This window comes from Mytilus edulis, chromosome 5 (assembly GCF_963676685.1).
Source record: "Mytilus edulis chromosome 5, xbMytEdul2.2, whole genome shotgun sequence".
NCBI classification, from domain to species: Eukaryota; Metazoa; Mollusca; class Bivalvia; order Mytilida; family Mytilidae; genus Mytilus; species Mytilus edulis.
Window position 1 is genome coordinate 87,318,882 of NC_092348.1, and position 24,144 is coordinate 87,343,025.

A 24,144-nucleotide genomic window follows, 5' to 3' on the forward strand; every position below is an offset into this window, starting at 1 on the left:
TATGTTTTATATCCATTTACATAAACGTCCAGTGGCAATTGTTACATTACTCAGTAAATTTCACAATTCAATTCATAGTTTCATAGTTCATTAGAGAAAACTCAACCGCAGAAGACTGCGTAACAGGAGCATAAATTATATACACAATATTAATTACAACATAGTTCATAATACAAACAGAATACATTTTTTTAAATTATACATCTTCAGAAATAAGTTTGTGTTTATTACAGTTTTAAATTAGACAAGCATCTTTTCTACCTTTTGAATAAAAATTGACAGCTTAGACACCACATTACTATTACTATATTTAAGCATGCCAAGTACTTTTTTTCATTTGGATATTTTAAGTAATATGGAGGTGTGAACTTCCTCCTTAAATCCTTAACTTCACAGTTGGTACATTTACATATATAGTGGTATACATCCCCAAGACCAGCTTTACAGAGAGGACAAATTCTCTCATTTCGTGGTACATTTCTCCATCTTCCTGTTTCGATGGGAAACTTTGTATTACATACCCTTAATTTACATACGTTTACTCTATGACCCAACCTTGATTTTAACAGATATGGTTCCAAGCAAAACTCTTCTTTAAAGTGTAGATAAAATTCCCCCCTTGATGAATTGTTTATATCTGATAACCATTTTTGAATAAACTGGTCTTGGAGACGCTGCCTTACATTAATTTTAATATAATTATAATCAACTTGATCCGGAAAATTATATAGTTCACAAAAGCCACAGTCATTAAACACAGATTTTACATAGTTAAACCACTTAAAATTACAACCTTCATGCTCATGCATGTACCAAAGTAACTTATAAAGTTTACCCGATAGTTTTTTATCATTTGTTGCTAGCTTGTGCCAAAAACATACCATTTTTAACTTAAAAGTTCAAGTGGAAATCTTCCAAGTTCCCAATATACCATAAAATTTGGCGTAGATGATCGCACACCCAAAATGCGCTTACAAAACTGTGAATGTAACTTATCAGTATTATTTTTATTTTCAAACCCCCATATTTCCAAGGAATAGGTCAAAATAGGAACCACCAACGCATCAAATATTTCATGCATGTTCAGAACGATACACACTGAATAAAAAATCATACTGTGACCTACATGTATTTATATTCGTCTTCGTGTCAGTTCTTAACTTTTTAAAATTTATGTATACCTTTTACTCTATCAAATGATCAACTTATAAAATAATCTTATATTCTATTGAATAACATTAACGTAACTCACGAAAGGGTCGGGTGCTGAGGGTATATAGTTTTATCCTGATTATCTTTTAATAAAATGTATTGCTATTCGAAAGACAATCTTTCTGAATTTTTCAATCGATTCAAGTAAAATGGTTAAATAAATAACAACTTTTCCGCGATGGAAATAACATAACAAAAAGAGAAAAAAAAACATACCGCCTCCCCCTTTTCCATAAGCTAAGTGGTACAATAAATAACTTACAATGTGTCTTGTATTTGTCATACACCGTTATCGGATGGTAACAATACATTTGTGTCTTACTTCATGCAGTTACAGTTATATTTTTATTGTGTATGGATAACAATATTTAAAAGGTTAATATCTAAATTATTTAGTGAGTTTTATTTCACATTTTAAATGAACCGCAGGGCGTATTAAAACCTGAACGCATTAGAAAGGAATATCCCACTTTAGTTTTGTCGGTAAAAAGGATACTAAATTTTACAAATCTTTATAAAATTAATAAATTAATATTTTTTGACGGTATATAAGTCAGATAATGCATATTTTAAGGTTTTTCTTGTCGTAGAACACACCTCGGGGTGTCAGGATTGTTCAAAGAAAGACCTCCCTCCGGTCGGTCTTTCATTTGATCAATCCTGACACCCCTCGGTGATTTCTACGACAAGAAAAACCTTAAAATATGCATTATCTATAACCTAATTTTTTGGTATTAAGGTCAAAAACAAATAATTTGCTATTTGGGATATGACCTTGAACTTTGAACTTTATTGTCATTGGACCCTTATGTCATTGCAAAAGACCAAATGGGTTTTCGTCATTTTGTTCAATAGTCAAAGCTTATTTTGTCTTTTCAGAAATCATTAACGGGGTTATGCCCCTTACAGAAAGGTCAAATATCTTTGTTCACAATGGATCAGAGTAGCGCCTTAAATACCTGAACATTTTCCACTATTTAGGTCGTTTGTAAGTATAATCTGAGATTATCCCATTTAACAAGGTGTAAGATAAAAAATCAAGGTCAAAATACAAATACAACTTTCAGTCATTCTCAAAGTAAAAAGAATTAATGTTTATTGTGAAGATCATATGTTGCATATGACTTACCATTTCTGAGTTTTACTGGCGAACTCACATCGCTCAATTTCCAAAGGGGCATAACCTTACAAATAAGTCATTGAATCTTTTCGGTTCAAATGAAATGAAAAACCAAGGTCTATTCCTGAACCTTTTGCACCCTGTTTTTTGTTTTACTTATTACGGTTACGTTGTTTGAATGATAACAATGATTTATGTTTCTGACAGATAACTCCGCACAGACAAAACTCTGCGCCTCTCAGGGTGAGTTCAGGATAAGTATTTGGAAAAGGAAATAACTTAATAATAATAATAATAACCATAAGAAATACAATAGTGGGACGACCACTTAATATTCTGGGGGAGGAGGATTATGAAAATAATTAACTCATTAACTCAGCCTTGATAATCACAAAAATAAATGGTTTGTTCTGTTTGTAGTTTGAAAATAAATAACCCGACTTGCAATGTATTAGAAATAAATAACCCAACAGGTCTATTTGAGAGCATGAGATTGCACCAGATTCTTCATAGAATTCATTTTCTTTTAAAAAAAAAAAATCGTGAATCATCCCAAATCTTTGAATAATAAAAGTATAAATATTATTTTTAAGATACTTGAAATGTCTGAAAAATGTGTTTCATTTAACTTGAGGTATATTGTCTCAAGAACACTTAACTCACTTTTATTACATATGGCAGTAACTACATACAGGCAAATGCCTCATGTAGGAGATTTAAAAACCAAAAGCTTGTCTTCATATCAAATTGTTTTCACGGCAAGAGTCTTACAAGAAGCAAGTTCTGTTTTTCCTCAGACGTAGCTCCTGTTGTTTGGGGATCGATGATTCTATTTATTTGTCTTTTGTTCGTTGATGTTTTGTATTCTGTTAGTGTTGCATTAGTAATTTTGTAATTAACTTGATAGAAAGTAACAAAAAAAACCAGCAGCCGCATATTTAACTATGTGAATTAAATGTTTGCTTTATCTTTATCCTTTGATGTTGTACCTAAAAACTTTTGTATGTATATGCAGTTGGAAATTCAGAAGATTCGTTTCCACAGATGATTAACTCTGATTAAATGGTACACAATGATTTGACTATTCATATATTATTTATACTTACAAATGAATATTAAAAAAATTGTATGTTTTCAAATATAATATATATAGTTGTAAAGATAAATATTAAGTCCCTTGCTTTAATGAAAATGTAAAATCTTCAAGCGTGCAGAAAATAAATAATCTGTCCTCTTAGTTTACAAAAATAAATAACCGATCAAAACAAATCCTCCTGGCCCCCTCCCCTCATATATTAAATGGCTGTCCCCCTTAGGTCTTTCCTTGTGGAAAAAATACCTTGAAAATTTATTATCTGCTCGATTTGTGGATACAACACTTCAAGAGTCATAAAAATGTCATCATCTTTTGTTTATCTTCTTTTTCGTATTTGTGGATTTTATCACATTGATGCTTTCGTGTGTTTATTAGCTCATTAGAATTAATGAATTATAAGCTTTGTATTTTTACAGACTTTTATGTGTGTTTTAATGGGTCTCTTCTTCCACACCACCTTCTTAGTTCCGGTCATTGCGCCAGTTTTTTTATCATCCCATTTTCTCATTTAACATAACACGATAACAATATTCAGTATATGGGTCATTTAAAAAAAATGTCGAATTTTGAAATTGAAAAAAATATTAAAAGTTGTTCAAACAACCCTCTACATAAGCAAATCAAAACAGTACTTTAAGAACAACGTATTAAAAATGCAATCTTAATGATGTCATACAAGAATGTCTTGAAACATTTTTTGATCGGTGGTACAATATTTTGTCTATCCTGTTACCATTTTCAAACGAAATTTTGGGTTATTAAGAAAAGGTTTAGATAAAATGTCAAGCTTGTTTTACGTAGCCAATTAGATGGTTTTCAAGAGAATAAACTTCTATATATATTCATTCTGTATAATAATAGATTGTTTTCAAGTTTTCAATGTTGTACTGAAAAATGCCTCTAAAAATGGGTTTTCAAAAATTGTAAATATTACCACCAGTAATGCTAGTCTAAGATAGCAATTTATATTGTTCGGCATTTTTTTCACCCTTTCAAATGACCCAACATCAAGTAAATTCATCATAAGTTAGTTTACTTTTCTCTTTATTTCATTGGTAACAGGAAAGTACGTTTCTGATATATCACTATAATTACTTTACATGTATGTTTCATTATAATACATTATTCTGATTAGCTAACTGCACATCACATGTTATTCCATAAGCAATTGCACTAGACAATTAAACTTATCATTCGTGATGACACGAGGTCCCACAATAAAGTGCACAGGTGAATTAAATAAAACTTGATAAAAATCGTGTTTTCATGATCCTAGCTAAGAAATGTAATTATAAGTATTGAATGCTTCTTTTTGTAACTTTATAGGGTTGTAAAAGCGTTGACCGTGCGTACATTTTTAGAATGAAGCGCTTCCGCGCCTCATAAAAAATTTACTTCGGTAACATGATGGACATGAACCTCCCGTACGCTGATTGAATTTAGTTTGTAGATAATACGTTTAATACAATGATAAAGAAGCTACGATTTTTCTTTAGAGTAATAATAAAAGTTCTCAAAAAGTCTCTTTTGCAGATATCAAGGCGATCATAAAATCGGAAAAAAATCATTTAAAATTACCGGTGTCCTATAGCCATTCATCCCCCATGCCAATTTGTTCGGGGAGGGGGGACTGGTTCGATCTACCTATTCCACCCGGAAAAATTGGCGTGATCCAACTTTTACCCCTCAGTGTTATGCGGGAAAACCAGGATCAAGCCAATCCCACACCTAGCAGCACGATAAGCTAATGTCCCCCCTTGAACTATAACGTTGCCGACGTCAGTTAAAAATGTTTATCTAAAATGAAAATTGTAACATTTTTTTAGCGGTACAAAATCTTCATTGTATTAATATACATGTGCTAAATCTACATGTTTATATCTTATTGTTGATTGTTTGTTTGGTATTAAATTAATAAATAACCAATTTTAACCGACAGCATAATTGTAATGCATGCTCCTGGCTTCGGAATGGCACATACAGAAGCTGGCGGCTTTAAACAATCATCCCTTCACCTAAATTATTCCAGCCTTGGACAGCGCCCACCATAAGAAAAAATGTAACAGATCATTTGCAATCGGCTTCACTAAAAATGTTGGTATGGTGCACAATAATCACTTAGCACCGGAATAAGAGTACTCTCGGTTACCGAAAGCTATTTCAAAACCAATTACAACTAATAAAAATCATTTTCTCTAAGACTGGTTGTTGTTTAAAAACGAAATGACTACTAACGATTTGTTTTGTATGAGACATTGCTACATTTCATATTAAAAACTAGAGGCTCTCAAGAGCCTGTATCGCTCACCTGACTCTATTTGGGTTTTTGAATTCATATAAAAAAAGATAAGATTTGGCTACAAAGTAACAACACTTGGTCAGCACCAGATAAGAAACATTCATGCTATGTTTGGTTTCATTCCATTCAGTGGTTCTCTAAAAGAAGTCATTTGTATGCATTTCCCATAGGGTCCTATGTTAAACTAAGTCCCCTGCTGGCGTCAATCTTAGATGATGGATCGGCTACAAAGTAAGAACACTTGGTCAGCACCTCATAAGGAACATTCATGCCATGTTTGGTTTCATTCCATTCAGTAGAGAGCCGTGGTGTAGTGGTTAGTGCATCGGACTACAAACACAAAGGTTCCTGGTTCGATTCTTGTTTGGGATGAAAATTTCAGGAACTCAATTTTCGGCTCTCCCTTGACACCATCTGCGAGTATGGTCTTGAGGAAACGATGATAGTCCGTCGGAAGGGGACGATAAATGGCTGACCCGTGTTAAGAGAGAGCCATATCTCTTGCACGTTAAAGACACCCTTGTAGATTTCGAAAAAGAGTAGGCTTATGCCGCTACAAGGCAGCATTCGTACCCGCAAAGTGGAAAGGGATTAATATAAGTTGCAAAACTTGTTTCCCAATCCACTATAAATAAATATGTTTAAACTAAGTGGTTATCTAAAAGAAGTCATATGTTAAACTAAGTCCCCTTCTGGTGTCCATCTTAGATGATAGATCGGCTACAAAGTAACAACACTTGGTCAGCACCTCATAAGGAACATTCATGCTATGTTTGGTTTCATTCCATTTAGTGGTTCTCTAAAAGAAGTCATTTGTATGCATTTCCCGTAGGGTCTTATGTTAAACTAAGTCCCCCGCTGGCGGCCATCTTGAATGATGGATCGGCTACAAAATAACAACACATGGTCAGCACCTGATAAGGAACATTCATGCCATGTTTGGTTTCATTCCATTCAGTGGTTCTCTAAAAGAAGTCATTTGTATGCACTTCCCATAGGTTCCTATGTTAAACTAAGTCCCCCGCTGGCGGCCATCTTGGATGATAGATCGGCTACAGCATAATGAAGATTTGGAATATCAGACAAAATAACACAACAAAATGCAATTACAGACGGACTGATGAATATGTAGACAGACGATGGACACGTTGACACAGTATAATGTGGTAGACATATAGACCGACTGGTGGGCACATTCACAGACTGGTACAGTAGGCAGATTGATAGATACGTTAACTGACTGGTAAACTTGTAGATAGACTATTGCACACGGAGACAGACTGGTGGATATGTAAACAGAATTAGAGACACAAAGACGGACTGGTGAATATGAAGTCTATTGAAAATGCACACAGACTTGTGGACACATAGACATACCGATGAAAATGAAGACGGACTATTATACCATAGACAGACTTGTGGAAACCTATCCAGACTGTTGAGAATGTAGACAGACTATTATAAAAGACTGGTGGAAATAAAAACAAACTAGTTGACACGTAGACAGAATGATGAACATGTAGAGACAGACTTGTGTTAATGTTAATTGACAAAAAATATTTGATAGCGTAAAAATATAATTCTTATTCTGTTGGGTTTAATTTTCAGACTTGTATAAATATAGTGAAATCTATACTATTGGGGAAAGATTGGCATGGGGGAAAAGTGACTATATGTATACGTATTGCCAAATTTCCGCGGGCGGGGAATAGCAATGATCCAAAATTCCCAGGGGGAAAACTGGCTTGGGGGAAGAATGGCTATATAACACCGGTTTCCGCGAGTCTAGTGTACCCAATTCTACGCCTTGAATCTTCGGTCACTATTTTGTGTCCGTAGTTGAATCATTTTACAAAATTATGAGCTTAATACATGTACGTGCCTGATTGTCAATCTAACTTAGTATTCACATCATTTAATTTTGATTCAAAACTGGTAACAGTGATAAACCGGCCTCTCTGGAAAACAAGAGAAAGCCGTTTATAAAAAAGCACAACTTCCCTGTGGTACCACAGTAGAATATTTTAACATATGGTCTAACGTAGAATTATAGGGTCATGACCCCCCTGTCATCTTGCCAGATCACGCCAAATGAGAAGGTATATACACACTCATCCCCAACGAAATGAGTTTACTACACCGCACTGAAATATAATTTATAGAGTCTTCAATTAGGAAATACTCGACGGTCCGTCAAGCCTAAATACATCTCTAACTTGAGCTTTTATATTTGGGTGGCAAATTACAAGGCCATGATTTAATTCTTCTTGAATATATTGAACAGCTGCATTAACTCGTTTACGAGTCGAATTAATAGCTAAATAAGAACAATGTCTATTTATTCACACATGTCTTTAATGTAGAACAATGACCACGGTCATCTGTAATGAAACATTAAACATTATAAGCAATAATAGGCACAGTTCAGTCCATAGTTATAAGTAGCAATTATAACATTCTATCCATCCTTAAGTTTTAGGTTCCTGTAATGTTCCATTAAAGGTGACAAATAATTATACACTGTAATATGACTGAGATGATATTCACACTAATCTCTGTAAGTTGCAATGCGAAACGAAAATTCAAAATGTCAATGTCATGATTGTTAATCCATACTATGACCAGGCAGGTGGTTTACTAGCACGACTAGATTTACGTTGTGGAGTAAGTTCTGTCGGAGTAATAATCAACGGAGGAGTGTTGGTGGTCGGCTGTGTTCCTTGGTTCTCAAGAAGCGTTTCTGTGAATTCCAAACGGCGGCGCTCAGGATTTGTGTTTTCTACTCTAGGAGTTTTGGATGAAGAAAGTCCTGTCTTGGACGTTTCCGGAATGTGAAGTTTTTGCTCGCTAGGTAAATCCTGTGAATAGGTGAATTCTTGTAGAGCTGTCCTTTCAGTCTGAAGTTGCCTGACCGAGTGGATAATGCTTTTCACGAGTTGAATCTTTGGGGGTCACAACTTAATTACATTCAGGGTTTTACTGCAATGTTAACACAGAAAAGACGAATCTCGTAACAATATGATGACCGTGGTCATTTATTAAAATAAGAACATCGTCTATTTATTCACACATGTCTTTAATGTATAACAATGACCACGGTCATCTGTAATGAAACATAAAACATTATAAGCAATAATAGGCACAGTTCAGTCCATAATTATAAGTAGCAATTATAACCCTCTAATAGCCCCCTGATTTTCTGACAAGTGCCAGTATCTACGAGGCTAAATTTCACTCCACACCAAGGAGAGATTTGGCATTAACACGTGTAATCGCATAATGTCAAACCTTACCTGCTCAATGAGCCTTTTTCCTTTGATTAAACTAAAAACTTAGAACCCAAATGGATGATCAAAATTTGTTGAGGTGGATAACATCTAAGATTCTCTTCAACTGTTGGAAACATTTTTTTTTCATTTTATCACTCTATGCCATACCAATGAAAATTATAACCTTTTGACTGTAATCAAGTTTTGCCCTGGTCTTCTCTTAACGCTTCTGGTCGCCCAATATACAAAAGATGATCCCATGACCAAAACTTGACGGGGTTCTACAATGACAAAATTCTTGCTGTTCTGTTTAAACCCTCACAAAACATATTAAAATACAGCTTCGAAAATCTGCATATCTATAAATCTATCAAATGAAACTAGTGTATACATCAGAAAACCAAACGTCACGTCCCCACGTCTTAATTTCTGAATAAGAAGCCCCAATTCTGCTATAATGGGTACGGGGCGCCGAATGGCACTCTTGTGATTTTGTACAAAATTCAATTCTGTCATAAAAAAAATTTTTTTGTCTTACTAAACTATGTTATACAGAATGTTTTATGAGAACACCAATTTTGTAATGACAAAATTCATTTTTGTCATGACAAAAGTCAATTTTGTCAAAAAGGTATGCAAATATAAACTTACTTGCATAAAAAATTGACTCTTGTTACCTGATATGGAAATCAAATCACAAAAGCCAATTGTGTGAGACAAGATTCAATTTTGTGAGACAAATTTTGTCTCACAAATTATTTCATTTTTGCAATGGTGCTTACATGTTCATTTAATTGTAATGGTTTTAGATGAGAAAATAATTTTCTGAACTTTGTCAGCGTTATTGATGATAGAATAATTAGTATTGTACTTTTACAGGAGACTTTTTGGGATTATTATTATATAGATAGTATCAAGCATTTATTTCCAGGTAAAATCACTTGTAATAATGGTTTGAATTGTAGACAAGGTGTTGCTGTACTTTCAAATAATTATTGTAAAGATAAGATAAAATTTGTTTTTTCTGATAAAAAAGGTAGATTTTTAAATGTAACATTTATTGAGAATGAAAAATTTTACAATATTATATCGTTATATGCGCCAAATACATTAACTGAAAGAACAGATTTCTTTGAATTTGTGAAACTGTATACGGAGAATATGGACAGTTAAATTATTGGAGGCGACTTCAATACTAGGTGGCAAAACAAAACATATTTTAGATGAACCATGTAAAAGATTATACGAAATAGTTAATAATAATAATGTGTATGATGTGTGGCGTGCTATAATCACCCACAATAGAATATTTTCATGGAAACGTATTAGTAATAATGAATTACAACAGAGTAGGATAGATTATTTTTTAGTTAGTAGACAGTTGTCACCATGTATTTCAAAATGTATATTATAACTTAACTAGTTTAAGGGATCATGCTTTTGTTATATTGAATATAAACTGTAATAATATAGAAAGAGGATGGTTTGTGGATCATTAACAATACACTTTTACAAAATGAACAGTATGTTAGAAGAGTTAAGGAAATTATAACTGTAGAAAAAGAAAATGAGTTACATGAAAGAAATATTTTGATATGGTGGGATAATCTTAAGTATAAAATTAAAAGATATTCCCCAATTTTTTCTTCTTCTATAGCTAAGAAAAATAGAAGAGATTATTTTAGATTAGAAAAGCAAATTAATACTTTATGTAAAACAGCTGCCAATGGCAATGATATTGATATAGCTAAATTGGAAAGTTGGAGATTAGAAGTGTCTCAATATGAATTAGAAAAATGTAGAGGCGCCGTTCTCAGATCAAAAGCTGTTTGGACTGTGGAATCAGACAAAAATACAATATATTTTTTTAGATTTAGAAAAATATAAACAGAAGAATAACTCTGTTAAGGAATTGTTAAATGTGAATAAAGAATGTGTTAATGACATGAATAGTATTTAAGATTTGCAATATGATTTTTATAAAGAATTGTATTCTTGTGTTAATACTGATGATATAAAAATGAATGAATTATTAGATAGTGTAGACGTAAAAATAGATGAAAATGATCATCAATTATGTGAGTCAGATATTTCGTTTGATGAAATAATAAAAGCATTATCTCAAATGTCTAAAAATTAAAGTCCAGGATCAGACGGACTTACCGTTGAATTATGTTGTTATTTTTATTCTGAGCTTAAGTATGTACTTATAAAACTGTAGTGTACTATTCAACAAAAGGGATTTTTAAGTAGATCAATGAAATGTGGTGTTATTAGTCATGTATTTAAGAAAAAAGGTGACAGAAGATCACTTAAAAATTATAGACCGATATCTGTGTTACAGATTGATTATACAATTTTGGACAGAATAATGGCAAATGGATTTAAAACTGTATTACCAAACATTATTTCTGTAGACCAAACTTGTTGTATAATAGGTCGAGATATTTCTAATAATGTAGCAAATGTCAGAGATATCATAGAAATTATTGAAAGAGATGAACTTGAAGGTTATATTATCAAAATTGATCAAGAAAAGGCTTTTGACAGAGTGAGCCACTCATATTTATTAAAGGTTGTAAAAAGATATGGTTTTGGAGATAAATTTATTAAATGGATAGAAATATTTTATAATGGTATTAATAGTGCAGTCAAATGCAATGGTTTTTTAACAAACTGTTGTTGTTTTTTTTTTTTTTTTATTAAGAATGGTATTAGACAAGGCTGTCCTATAAGTGCATTATTGTATGATTTAGCTGCTGAGCCTTTACATAGTAAGATTGTTAAAAATGATTTGATAAAAGGTATTGTCTTTCCAAATAGTGAAACAGAAGGATGCTTTTTTCAGCATGCAGACGATACAACTTTATCTGTTTGTAATAAACAATCTATGTCAGAAGTTTTTAAATTTTTGGATGTATATAGAAGAGCAAGTGGTGCTTAAAAAAAATAGACAAAAATCGGAAATTTTATGTTAGAAAGGGAGAATTGTCACCTGTAGAGTGTGAGTATAGTATACACGTATGTGATAATAATATACAGTTACTTGGTGTTTATATTGAAAAAATAGAAATATATGTGATGATCTAAATTGGAAAGAAAAGATATCAAAATTAAAATCTCTTTTGAATATATGGTTACAAAGGCAATTAACATTACAGGGTAGCGTTGTTGTTGTAAATACGTTAATGATGTCTAGATTTTGGTACACTCTTTTTGTATCCTCTATCCCGGAATGGGCTTATAATGAGATAAAAATTGTATGCGTTAATTTTGTATGGAATAAGAGATCTCATTTGGTGAATTATAATGTTATAATAAATCCTAAATGAAATGGAGGATTGCAATTAGTTGACATGAAATGTAAAATTCATGCATTTAGACTAAAGTGTTTAGGAAAATTGATAAATGATGAATGTGATGTACTATTGAAGCATATTTATAAATACACTGTGTCAAAGATTTATAATATGAATCTGGGTTTAGAAGTCTTGTTTATTCAAGTACCACATTGTGAGTTAAAATAATCACCGATTGCGTATATTTTGAATTGTTAGAAGCTTGGTATATCTTGAGACAGAAGTCTGAATTGAAATTAAGTGTAGAAAATATATATGACCAACCATTGTTAAGGAATGGGGAGATTGTATTAAAGGATAAATCAATACTTTGGTATGATTTTATAAATGCTGGTATTATTACTCTTAAGAATATATGTTATGAGGTTAAAACAGGGGTTTTACCTGATTGTGCTATTGTTGAAATAATACAAAATGTATTTGAAAATACAATTGTAAAGAATGTAATTGATCGTTAATATTGTTTAATTTGTGCAATTCCTTATGACTGTGCAAAGTGAATTGCATCATAGGAATGCAAAAAGAACAATAGACATTTCTGTTATTATTAATCATGTACCATTTGAGTTATCATTGTGTACTGTTAAAAAGCTGTATAATTGTCTACTAGATGATATGTGCAAAGATCCATGTGGTGTTGAAATGTTGAAAACACTGTTCAATATTGATGATAATGACTTTAGTAAAATGTGGTGTAATGTAAATTTATTTTGGAAACCTGCAAAATTTATTGAACTAGATTACAAAATACTACATAATTGTATATTTACTAAAAGTAAATTCAAAAGAATTAGATGGTCTGATGATGATTTATGTGATGTTTGTGGTAGTGAAATTGAAGATCTATTACATATGTTTATAAACTGTGATGAACTTTAAGAATTTCATAACTATTTGTCTGAATTGTTTATAAAATTATTTAAAAAATTATGATTATGGCAAAATAAGTGGTGTACAGATTGAACGTTTTCTACTATTTGAGTTAAATTGGAAAATGAAAGGTGTTAAAGACAGTTTTGATAACTTGCTGCTTTCGACTGCAAGATATTGTATATTAAGAAGAAGGAATATTATTATGAATGGCAAACAAATGTTAATTTACTTCAACTTACAAGTATGTCATGTATTTTTATGTGAATATGTGTCAAAAATGTAAATGAATTCTTTATTTGAAAAGAACTCTTTGCTTAATAATCCTCTGGTTACAGAAGTAGATGATAATATAATTTTTAAACTGATTGTGTCATGTACACATTTATAGAGAAGCTTGAAATTGAATGTTATGGAAAGTTTCGAATTGATATTGACACTTGTGATATTGTTTTATGTATTTAAATATGTGTATAATATGATGTCTTATTTAATGAACAAGCGCGTCGTTTTAATAATGCGAATTTCGTGGGTTCGATTCCCACGTTGATCATTAATTTTTTATCGTGTATAGTATTAAAACTTTTCGGGTGTGTCCGAGATAAAAAAAAAAGTTCTTAAAAAGATACTCTTAACATCAGGATAGATAAAAGAAGTGATAGCTTTAAACTTGTACTATTTAAATGTTTGTCAAAGACAATTTGAGAACTTTATCTGCCGGCAGATCATCCAGTGTAAATGATGCAGTCCCAATAATAGCTTAATTAAAGAGTTTGTAATCAATAAGACTGATAGTTTTTCATGGTACAATGTATGTCTATTTGAAAAGAAGAAGAGAAAATCGTGAGAACTTGAACAGTGGTATTTTGTTTAACCAAACCTGTCTTTCGAGTACCTCTCATGGATAAATTTGTATATATTAACGAGCACATGTGCTTAAACAAAGAGTGGAAAAAAAGAGTTTTTCAATGTATCAAGACAATTTTTCTCGCATGAATTGTTTTACATTTTCATATCGGGGGCTTTTCAAGCTGACTATACGGTATGGGCTTTTCTAACATTGCCTATGTAAATTTTAAAAATGTTTGTATAAACATTGAACGACAAATCTATGTGACGTATACAATTTTCTGACGTCAGACACACAAATAAATGAATGCGTTTGTAGATAGATGTTTTTTGTCCTGTTAAATTGTTCCTTTGAAAATTGTTACACGATGATGACTGCTGTACCCATATGTTGACTATTATATTTATTGTGCAGTCGGAAACCCGGTGGAAATAGAACAAAAGAATCGTAGTTCTTTGTTAGAGAAGTCGATAAATGTTTACTGTAATGTTTACTATAGTGACAAAAAAATAATAGAAACGAACAAAATTACAATTACGAAATGTTTTATTTTAAAATCACCATCTGCATAAGTTTTAAATTTATCTAGTACATAGTTAAGCAGAACTATTAGATATCAAGTCGACGACATGGGTATCTATCAAGTTGGATGTAGAAAATGCATAACCTCCGATTTTTATGAAAAAAAATTACCACGGACAGATAACATATCAATCTATAAGTTCAGTAATTTCTGTTTGCCCTTCCATTATGTGACTCAAGAAAAAATTCGAAGAAATGGGTAACAATTGTGTGTCACAAAAGTCGATAGTGAATGCAAATTAGCTCACAGAATCAAAACTAAACTAATTTGCATACAAAATTGACTTTTGTCGCCCACTCTTGCAACTGTTTTAACGAAGTGTGCAATCACGCAAGACAATTTCCAAAGGAAAAGAGAAAAAGATACCCAAAAAAATAGAGTACTCTAAATTTTGTCTTATTAGTATAAATGAAATCAGGAAAATAAAACTGTAAAAGCATTTAAAAAATAATCTTAAATTGTCCGTTTATAAATTTTGAAATCATAGAGAAACTAAGGTTTCAACTCCCTAAGGCAAAGCTTAGCTTGTTAACCAAGGTTATTTTTTGTGATATAGTTTTTCAATTGTTTCGGTTCTTATAAATCCTTGGCTTTTAAATATTGTTTTTGAGTGTTCCTGTTGAAGGTAAATCCAGTAAAACGCTTCGGACGCATCATGTAGTTTATTCAACGTTTTGTTTTCAATTTTTACATCAATGGGTCGATATCTCTACTGGTGAAGTATCAGTCCCCGTTGGTATCATAGGCTCTGTAGTCAGTACCTTTTTCGGTACTGACATGATATATACCAATCTTTTTTCAAATTGTTCAATCATTTGGCTTTGAGCGTTCCTGATTAAGGTAATTCCAGAAAAGCAAGTCCCTAAGGTCAACGTTTTGAGAACCTATGAATGTTGATAACAATATTCAAGGCAGTATTTAAAAAAAAGCAAGTATCTGATGTATAAATGGTTGTAAATCAAAATGTATTGGTGAAGTCATTATAAAAAAGACACAATTTTAGAAAAGAAATTGATTTATATAACATTGTGTGCTTTGTAAAATGCAGGAAATTCAGATACATGTACCGAAGCAGAAGAAATCTCCATTTTGGTATAATTTATTCTTTTTTTTGTTGTTATCACATGTCAACACTATATTATTGCTCTCTCTAATCCCATCTGTTGAAATGACCATTACGTATGACTAACATCATTTTTATTTCCATGATATTAACACGTCAGGTGGGCTGATATCAAAGTTTGATTCTTAAAATGAGAGGCTATTTTAATTTTATTTCGCAATGAAAGGCTATTTTGTTTTTGTATCACTCGAAGGTGTGAATATGTTCTAAATTATTTAGACAACACTCAGACATGTTTTATTTATAAACAACACCAAGTATTGTCTAACTAATTACTAAATTTGATCGAACATGACTATGGTGTGTTCAGAAAACAAAATATCTTTCTGAAGTTGTCGCGCCAATAGTTAATTTCTTGATTCATATACCCTCATAAAGTGTACATCATATATTTTAAAATAAATTCTACTTCATGTATTGAACTTTAAATATTTAGATATAAATATTCAAAGTTCAATACATGAAGTAGAATTAATAACCAAAACTAACCTATATGCAATTTCTTACCTAGAGGCCAATGTGTAAATTTTAGTTTTTAATCTATTCTAAAATTTATCTATTACGCAGAATTGAAGACGTTTGGTATAATAATGTTTATCGCTTTACTGATAATACAGGTTTAATAAAAGTTAAAATTCCGTATTTATTTTCGAGTCCCCCATTTTTTCTTTGCATTCTGTCATGTAACGTTGCCGTATTGTGACATCACTTTTTAATTTTCTAACGTTTGAACGGGAAGCTTGTTCAAAATTGTTTTTGTAAAATCCAATTCCATTCTCAACAAAGATGAAACCTCAGAAAAGAAATAGGCAACCGCCTAATAGTATTCGATATGTTGCAGGAAAAATGCTTCTTTTACGCGTAAAAGACCAAATGATAGTAAAAGTCATTCTGATCTAAAAAGATCCATGGCTTCTCGTGGGAATCAAAACATTATTTCGGCGGATAGTCATTCAACTCAAGTTATGGTAAACGCAAGCGGAGACGACATTATTGCCTCCAACCAAAACCAAAGTGACCGTGTGGAACTGGCCCCTGTGACAGTAGCCATTCCTGGACCGTCATCTTCGAGAGTTCCGATGTCGAGTACAGATTCTTAGCGACCTGAATTGTACGATGTCACCACAACAGTCAACAGAAGAGCAGCCAATAATGATTATAGTATAGTTCTCCTGGTATAAACCACCCATCAATGTAGACATAAAACCAATACTTGCACCAAATAACCAAAGTATAATCAATACTTGTACCAAATATCCAAGTATAACCAATACTTGTACCAAATATCCAAAAATACATATACACTCTGAATATACACGCCATAAAAGACTATAATAAACACCAAAGACTTTGTAAAGTGGATAGTCGCACGACAACGACGATGCTGAACCCAAAGAACGGGAAGCTATTTATTACTATTTATGGAAAATTATATAGTTCAAAATGTAAATAAAACAAAAAAGATATTCATTTCCCAAATTGTGAGAAACAATCCTATGTTCTGATAAATCGTCTTTCACATAGCCATCCTTTGAAGTGTCCGACTTCCAACGTCCATGACGTTTAAAAAGTCTATCTGAAAAACCAAACCTTGCAGCGGTAATAGCACCACAAGATCGTACACTATATAATTCGTATGCTTTTATATCGGCAATAAATGGAGAGTTGCATCAAAGAAAGTTCCCTCAATAAAGTAAATATATTGTAAATAAAACGAAGAGCTTTCAAATTGTTATCGTCTCCCCGGAGACGATATTAAGAATTGAACTATGGACAGGCAGCACATGAATTCTTCTTACTGCTTGATTGGAAGATATTTTAACGTTGAGTCGTTTGTGTTTTCTCTTATTTTTGAGATATTGAGATAAGACGTGGCACGGTACTTGTCTATCCAAATTCATGTATTTGGTTTTCATGTTATATTTGTTATTCTCGTGGTGTTTCGTCTGATGCTTGGTCCGTTTCTGTGTGTGTTACGTTTCGATGTTATGTCGTTGTTCTCTTATATTTAATGCGTTTCCCCGATTTTGTTTTTTGTCCATGGATTTATGAGTTTTGAACAGCGGTATACTACTGTTGCCTTTATTTACGAGACGTGAATAATCAAAGTTTCTTGATTAGTTAGGACAATCCAAACAGAGTAAATGTTCTTCAATCCCGTAGAGTCACGGATTTGTCCTCTCTATTTTAGCAGATTTTGCCTGGTCACTAATCATGCATATTCATGATATTGGTACATAGGTAACTTGTTTCTATAAATAGCCGAATCTTCTGGAGTTTTATAAACAACAACGTTAAACGATATATACAACTCCATAACGTGTGACCTCACGTGTGTGGCAAGATTTGTTGATTGATGCACGTTGGTATTCTAAATGAATTGATGTACAAAGCGAGAACACTTTCCATTTTCATCAGCTAAGAGACGGCTAGCCTTTTTTGAAAGGCTAATACTTGTGACCCTTTTACTTTGGATTCAAACGGCAAAGGAGGCTGATACATGTAATCATCACAACAATCATGGTTAAGACAATACAGTTCCGGAAAATACGGAATCAACATACAGATATATATATAACACAAGCATATCTTAAAACAAAGAAAAAAAAATATATTACGATATTAATACATGAAGTAACATTATTAATTTAACGTCAAAAAGCTTTGATTTATGAATAAGGAAAAACATAACTCAATGTGTGTATTTAAGATTAAACATTATCGAATTTCGGGCGACGATGAAATCTACATTATTTTCAAATAAAACCACAATATTAAATACAATAAAACATGATCATGTTACCACTTTTTGACAGAAAATGTAAAGAAAATTTAAAAACCCAAATTATGTCCTTTTATATCTTATGTCACGTCACGTAAGATAAATGACAAAAATGTGTACTATTTAAAGTAATGTTTAAAATCCAATGCAACAAGGACGCTATAGCGACAAAATATACCATAATAAATACCATAAAGAAATAAATGGAGAAATATGAAAACACCACAGGAAGCTATACTACAATTTGCAAAACATTGACAAATTAACTTATCGAATACAAAAAGTAATACATGTGAATAAGGCCGTCAACATGTGAGTGAATCATCTCTTGCTATTTATATCTCAAATTTTCTTCAGTTTTAATTAATTGTGTGGTAGTAAGGGTCAGCTTATGGAAGCTGTCAAAACATATTGAACGATAATTCAGATATTGAATAAATCATAAAAAAGCTATCATTTTCTTCATCAGCAAAATATTAGAATATTAAAAAGATAATCACTATAGCGTATTACGTTATCATAACTTACCTGATACTCTTGAAAAAACTCCCTTTGTATAGTAACAAATTTCTCAACGAGATACTTTTTATGGAGAATTTATTTTGTCATATATAATGTCAAGGTGTACTTGAAAAAAGTACAAGTCATTGCAAATTCAACAACGAGGAAGTTCAGTAATTTTGAATTGACTTTTATTTAAATGATGAGTTTATTTATACGACAATGATGTCATACACAAGAATGAAGGACATTTTTTACTTTAATCGGTACACGTGCTATGTCATTGATAAGTTTTATAAATAGTTATCATTGATGTAAACGAGAATCATTTATACCCTGTTATAATTTTAATGTATCTTTTTTTACCATAAATGTGATAAAAAAAACCATAACAAGTGAACTTTTAGAAGAATTTCCAAATATGATTCTTCCAAAAAAAATATTCTAAGTCAGCGTTTACTGTTGCACCTTTCACAGTTCGACAGATGTCGTATGTCCAGTATACAAATGGATCGATATACTAGTTTTTGAGTTGTCCACTTTCATTATTTAGAAATAAAAAGTGGTAATTGTTATTGAAAATTCCATCGAATTTTAAGAGATTTGATACAGGAGAATGTATTAAAATGACGTATTTTGTTTATGAATTTGATATACCGTGGCATTGATATATTCCGATGAAAACACAGATACATTCAAAACCGAGGATATGTCAATTTACCAAAGTTATGAAGACTTAATTTAAATGCACATACGAGATATCCGTTGTCATAATAAAATAATATCTCGGTGAGCAATTTAAAACTATCAGAGTTTTTATCGAAATTTCTTAAACAACTTGGGTTATCTCGCTTGGAAATGTCCAATATTCTTGAAAATGAAACAAAGAATTTAACTTAGATTACAAAAATTTAAATCAATTAGATTGACAAAAACTCTGAAATACTGTGAAGCTGTTTATTTGCGTAGTGGTGTTAACCATATATGGACTCGAACACGTTTTAAAAGAATTTCTGGATAATTTTAGATATTGATCTTTCTCTAAAATTATTTCTATCAACACGTTGAATTTTTCAAACCTATATACTACCATTCCGCGTGTGAAATTGAAAAATCATCTAAGATAAATAATACACAACGCTTTTCAACATAAACAATTTAGCATAGTTACGCTATAAATGTACTTTAGGATACAAAAGGTTTTTTTTCATGGTGGAAAATAGTGAAAACATGCTACACAGCGGAACAAGATATCAGAATGCTGGAGTCTCTTATTGCCAACATATTTGTTGAATTTAGATGTAGTATAATTTTTTAAAACTTTGATGGCATTCCTGTGCGAACGAACTCCATTTCTTTTCTTATTTTCATACCGGTTGAAGTTCCTTCAGACAGTTTTCAAAAACAAGAAGATTTAGATCGTTTAATTTCAAATTCTGATATATTGATGATTTTCTTTCCATTAGCAATCCAAGCTTTCTGATTGGGTTCCATTAATCTATTCTCCATATTTACAAATTAAAGAAACAACAGACACAACTTCCCTATCTCATTGTTTTACTTTTACCTCAAATTCAACATAAGCGGACTTATCAGTATCAATATATTTATAAAAAAAAGGCAACAGTAGTATAGCGCTGTTCAAATCTCATAAATCCATGGACAAAAAACAAAATCGGGTTTACAAACTAAAACTGAGGGAAACGCATTAAATATAAGAGGAGAACAACGACATAACACTAAAATGTAACACACACAGAAACGGGCCGAGCATAAGACAAAATCACACGAGAATAACAAATATAACACCGTAACCAAATACATGAATTTGGGATATACAAGTACCGTGACACGTTTTATCGCAATATGAATTTACATTAAAAAAAAAAGGAGAAAACAAACGACGCAATGTTAAAATGTAACACACACAGAAACGAACTATAATATAACAATGGCCATATTCCTGAGTTGGTATCGGACATTTTTAAAGGAAAAATGATGGGTTGAACCTGGTTTTGTGCCATGCCAAACCTCGTACTTTTATGACCATGTGAAATATAACATCAAAATGACAACACAACACCACAGGACTACAATATAAATAAATTGGAGAACACAATTGACAAAGAATTACACAAAACAACAGCCAACAAAAGGCAACACTTTCAAAATGTTAATACGCCAGAAGTGCATTTGTCTTCACAAGACCTACTAGTGACACCCAGATACAAAAGTTTGACAGCCGAAACAAGTACAAATTTGAACAGCATCGAGGACCAACAGATTCAAATAGTTGTGCCAAAAGCGGCAAGGGTTTTCTGTTTGTTACCAGGACATCCCTATATTTAGAATAATTTATACTTTTGCAAACAGTAAATTTTATAAAATGACTATACAAAAGATGTACATGATAAAACTGAAGTATTAACTAATTACAGGAAACAACTGAAATAATTAACATAACCAGACATTTGCAACACAAAAAATAGACACATCCGAATAAGTTTAAACCTCAACGCTAAGTGAAGTCATATTTGAAACTGTAAAAAATTACAAAAAAATGACGTCATTTGAATTTATAAAACAGATCATCAAAAAATTAAAAATGACGTCACATTAGAATGAATAAGATAGAATTAGGATTGATTTAAGATTATATTTGAACTAAATACTGATATTGCATTTAAAAACATTGCACATTTCAATACTTATTAATAGCAAACTAAGATAGCAATTAACTATATTATAAAGCCGGATTGTTTTGAATCTAACTTCAAACGTAAAATATCGTACTGATGACGTTTAACAAAATCAAATCTAATAAATGAAGGCGGTGATTAATTTTCTTTAGCATAACACATAAATATAATATAAAAGACGTCAACACATTTGACAAAATCCAATGAGAATTACAGATATAACATTAAACATTTCAACTAAATACGTGAATTTGGGATAGACAAGTACCGTACCACGTCTTATAGTAATGTGAATTCACACGCAGCAAAACAGTCATAATAGGGAATAAGTCACGTTTGGTAATTTCAAGATTAGACGACATAATGACAAACCACAATCTACCATGTGGTAAGAATGTCCTTAGCTAGTTTGGTCAAAGACACATCATATGGATCCACCAATTCGTGATGGTGTCCATAAAATTTACGGAGTATCAATTTTAATCTGTCCTTCTCATAACTTTGTTGGAGCAGTTTCTGCGTAAGGAACATACTCCTGTCAAAGTGTATGAAGTCCGTATAGTGTGAACAAGCACGAAAATAACGAACTAATTTGGATATATAACAAACGAGACGATCTTAATTTTGAATCTATCAATTTCGCCCACCTTAGTAGCAATATATTAACTTCACCTGATAAGTAATATACTTTTCCCAACTCATTCTGTATATAATAAACAAATCATAGAAAACAGGATTGAATTTTGTATCTACACCAGGCGCATATTTCGTCTTCAAAAGTACTGCCAGTAACACTCGAATAAAAAATGTGTTAAAAATACAAATAAAGTAAAAAGTTGAAAAGCATCGAGGAACAGAAATTCTTGAAAATTTTGCCACGTATAGCTAAGGTAATATAATCCTGAGATATAACAACCTTAGTATTTCAAAAAGTTTTGTAAACAGTCAATTTATAATTCTGTAAATATCAATGATAATTAAGAAAAATTCATGGGGGCTTGAATATATCGTGATTTTATCACGGGTTGTCCCTTTATGACAAATATTTTACCGTGAGTGATAGCGAGGGGTAAAATATCCGCTTAAAGGGACAACCCGTGGGAAAATCTAGATATATTCAAGCCCAAATGAATTATTTCGATTCTAATAGGTCAAATACGGCAATTCTTTTGGATCGAGGCAAATAATTGCCATTCCCATTAATAAACGCACTATTAAATTGGCATACAAGAACGGAGCAAACTGAATTAGTGACATGCTTTAACTATTTAAAATAACGTATATAGATAGTTTTGAATTAATTTAAATGATAATTTACTTATATGTCTTAAATGTTTAAACAAATATGACTTATAACACATCGTTTGTTTACTTTTCCATGTTGTGATGATTTTCGGTTTTACAAGCGTGTAATTTACCGTAAAATGATCATATTCTAACGTCATCGTTTTATGACGTCGCGAAACTAATTCACAAAAAAGCATATGACGTGGGAGTACAGTCGGAACAGCCCATGCAATATATTCAATTTTTACCGCGGGTGTGTACTCAAAGCGTTTGAGGACGTCATGTTAGAATTCAAATTAACACAGCAGCGCTAAAAGAGCTTGCAGCTACTTGTAAGACTTTGCAAAACGTCACCAGTGTATGAGCAGAAAGTTTATGAACCAAGGTTATGTCAAGAACGTCTCATCCTTTTTCTAAACAAGGTTGATGAAAATAATCAAAAACTTTTTTTATATCGTATCAACTGCACCAATAATACACGAGGATCCTTTTTTTGTAAAACCTATTTGACGTGGCTCGGTACTTATACATCAATTCATTATGCCATAACAGCTTAAGTGCTATATATAGTTATAAAGTAAGTTTTTTTGTTTTCTTGTCTTTCGTTTTAGCTTTTGCGCTTTGTCTTTATCCGATTTTGTTGTTTTGTGTTACCTTATTAATTTGTTTTATGATGATTAATTAAATATAGGAAGATGTGGTGTGAGTGCCAATGAGACAACTCTCCATCCAAACAACAATTTAAAAAAATTAAGTTTATCAAACAATTTTGACGGCTGTACCCCTATTTTTGACATTCTGACCTACTATGTATGTTTTGTTTGCACATTGTTGTCAATATAATGATTTTCCTTGCAGCTGACAAGTTAGATGCTTATCTGGCTTTGAAACCAGGTTTTATTCACCACTTACTACATACGAAAACAGGTTCAACGTCAGGAATTTGACAGTTATAATCCATTCGTTTTGTGTGTTTGAGCGTTTGAATATGCCATCTAATAAGATACATTCCGTATTGAATTTTCGTCGTAGTTCATTATTTTTGTCATTTACTATTTATCATAGCATGCAATTGAAAATATACGACAAATTTC